At 40.4% G+C, this 3,519-nt stretch overlaps 1 pseudogene across 1 annotated transcript; it reads left to right on the plus strand.

The window, feature by feature from the left end:
* LOC145467487 (uncharacterized) lies at positions 1-3,519 on the plus strand (annotated as a pseudogene). The gene is made up of 3 exons (XR_014042058.1): positions 1-406; positions 1,395-1,763; positions 3,025-3,519. The product of XR_014042058.1 is annotated as an uncharacterized LOC145467487 (transcript).

Genomic DNA, 3,519 nt, shown 5'->3' on the forward strand with positions numbered 1-3,519 from the left:
GTTGACAGCTAATGTTAGCTCCAGACTGAGCCTGCTGGTGGTTATGTTATAAGAGGTCTCTTTATGTCTTACCTTGATTAAAATCTCCTTACCGAGTTATAACCTCAGTTTTGAGAAATTGCGTCTTATCTACACTGACTGGCATTAACTTACATTCCAATGTGACATTAGAAGATGCGCCTTAAAGGCTGAGCACATAACATCACGGAACCAGTTACGAAACGAGTTCATACCACACAGACGTGAAGTTCTACTGTTATGAAGTGTTGATCCTATTAACTCTTGAGGCATGGCACAGTTTGTGTATTTTACTGCTTTGTTGGTGTTGTGTGGAACTGGGGACTCACTTGAAACCACTACCAGTCCTCAAAAACAAAATACTGGCGATGCCAAGGACTTATGTGAGGTACAAAGTTGTATATAACTGCCTCTTTTAAGGAAAATCAGTCTGTTAACTATGAGATGCAAAGATATTTTGTATGATTTCCAGTATCTCTCATTTGTGGCATTTAAGTTTCTGATTGAAACGTAAAAGGCATATGTCTCTGGTCCCAAATCGAGGCTTATTGCTCAAATAAGAAGTTAGACAAAGCGATATAAGAATGTTTGCTTCCTAAGTCATAGTAAATTCTCTGAAGGAATGTTAATGATGTCCGTGTTGCTCCCGGTAAGAGTCGGCTTCACAAACAAACAAACATTGTTATGCAAGAATTAGAGGAACATATTTGATCTGATTGAGAGAGGTGCAGGGGAACACTCGAGATGGCTGATGTAGATATCAAGAATGTGACCGCTGTCTCTAAATTGAGCGGACTTGTACGTGTCAAAGCAAATCTACAAGGCCACAATTCAAATGACAGACACGCTGACACTGAAATAACAAGTGAATGGTACCGCAAAAATGCAGATTATGTTTTATGCTGCAATATATATGGACATATATAAGATACATTTTGTTCCCGTATTGTTTTAGTTTAGAATTGCGCATGTTTTGCTTTCTTCTTAGAATTAACTCTTCAAAGAAATCTCTGTTTTGCTCCCAGTAAGAGTAAGCTTTACTATGGAACAACCATTATTGTTATGTAAGAATTAAAGGAACATATTTGACCGATTAAGAAAGAGATATCAAGAACGTGACTATTGTCTCAAAATTGACAGGATTTTTTCTTGTCAAAGCAGACCCACAAGGCCACAAGTCCACTGACAGACACGCTGACACTAACATTACTGTTAAAACAAGTCACTGATATCGCTAAAGCAGTAAGAGACAAGAATACGGATTGTTTTTCATGCCACGATATCTATCGACACAAGAAAACATTTTGTTCTCGTGTTGTTCAAGTTTCACACTGTGTTTCTTAGCCCAATGAATGCATTTGTTGCTTTCTTCTTAGAAATCCATATCTACCCATGGATTTCCGGTATTCCAGGATCTTTCTGATCCACTGGAAATGCCTGGTATTCCGGGGCCATAAGGACCGCAGGGAAGAGACGGAGTTAAAGGACAGACCGGTGACAAGAAATCGCAAGGAATGCTGGGACAAAAGGGAGAGAAAGGAAATGAAGGGCCTCATTGGAAGAGCGGACCACCAGGAATGATGGGAGTAAAAGGAGCGCGCGGAACTGTGGACGATCAAGGAATAAAAGACGATAAGGGAGAGAAAGGAGAAAGCGTGACAAGTCTTTCTAGTGCAGTGCCACAAACCAACTGGAAACAATGTGTGTGGAAGGCTAATGATAATCGAGATAGCGGTAAGATCAAGGTAAGCGTCAAATGTTCTGATTGCCAATGGTTATGGGCAAACTGAATTTCTTTTGCCACCTAATATACGATAAAATTCAGATTCAGAATTGCAGAAGGATTTATGTGAGGGGGAATCAGAATTTTATCATCCAAAGTCTGAGTACATATGCTGTTATCAACCGAAGTATTTTTTCAGCTGGTTTCATGTCATGGTGACGAAACTGATATTACATCTTAAAGATAATGAGAAGTGGAATTTGACTTGCGCACTGGAGTACTGAGCAAGCATTCGCATTAATTTTTTATCATTACTTAGCAAGACAAGTGTGACATAAGAATCTTTGTCACGTAGTCCATATGCTATGTAAGGGTGAATCGTTTATACTATCGTACTAAATACACAGTTTTAGTCCAAAATTAAGTCGAGGCCCAGGTTTTCTACAATAATAAGCCAAATCATGAGAATGGGTGAAAAATGGAAACGATAAGCCAAAAATAACACGCACAAACCCTTACCGACTGTTTCGTTCTAAACAGGGAAACAATACGTCATGATAATAAAACAGCTACGTCTACTGCTTTAGTTCAGCTATTTGGTGTTTAAGTTTGGCGACTCAAAAATTCAACCAAGAGTAAGCTTTCTAACCCGTGACCAAGCTTGCCGAATGCGGGTCCGCAGTGGGTGCGCAACGATCGTACCACCTGACAGAGTATAAACTATTGATCGTCCAACTGGTATCTGGTCATAGATCATCGATTCAACTCTTTTTGGGGGCTCAGAACTCAAATATTATTTTCTGTGTAAATTCAGCGAGGAAAAGTTCTTCATTATTAAATTTTGTCGGCCCCCTCTATTATTGAGTTGGGTGGGGACTGAGTACCAGGTATTATTAGACGGTGCTTGGCGTGTTTTTGTTTGGAAGGAAGGAGAAGGAGATTTGATACTTTGAGGGAACGCAATCTACTCCTTGTGTAAAATATAACACCACAATGATATCGTGACGGTGGTGCTACTGTTGACATTTCAGTGTAACGGAATGTATTTCACTGACTGAACCGAACGCTTTTTAAGAGGCCAGTACTCCCAAAAACTCACCCAGATTGACTCACTCCTCTAGATTTAAGGGTGGCTCCTTACACCACGCTTGACGCTTTCTCCCGTGCAGCCAACAACTGACGACCGGTGTTCAGTTATAATCCCTTTTAATGATACAAATACAACCAATGTGATATAATTTATTGTTATGAAGACTCACTTGTTTTACTTTCGTTTGTCCCAGGACTGCTCGTTAAATAAGTTGCAGTCTGATACTGCAATCAAAGTCTCATTCCTGGGAAATATGAGAGTCCAGGGCTCTTCTAGGTGTAACCGGTGGTTCTTCAAGTTTAATGGTAACGAATGCAGTGGACCAATGACAATCGAAGCTGTTGTGTACAACGATTGGCCATCTGGGAGTCCCAATCTGCTTCATCATCGATCATTTGAGGGATACTGTGAAAGCATCCCACAGGGCACGGTTAGAGGGAATTATGGGTAGGACAGTGTCCTGGCCATTCTACTTTGGGTGACGCTTACACTGGATGGTCATCAGTGTCCCGGATAATGATTGAGGAAGTGTCAAGGCCCCAGTCCTAATTAATCAGTTCTCATTATCGAGATCATCGCTTTGCTTATGGTTATTAAAAGTTATTGTAGTGAGAACTGACATTTTTGTGTGCGTTTAGTGAAAGTGTGTGAGCCGTACGAATGGGTAAAAATAAGGCCATAAATGTGA

This window comes from Orbicella franksi, chromosome 14 (assembly GCF_964199315.1).
Source record: "Orbicella franksi chromosome 14, jaOrbFran1.1, whole genome shotgun sequence".
In the NCBI taxonomy this organism is placed as follows: domain Eukaryota; kingdom Metazoa; phylum Cnidaria; class Anthozoa; order Scleractinia; family Merulinidae; genus Orbicella; species Orbicella franksi.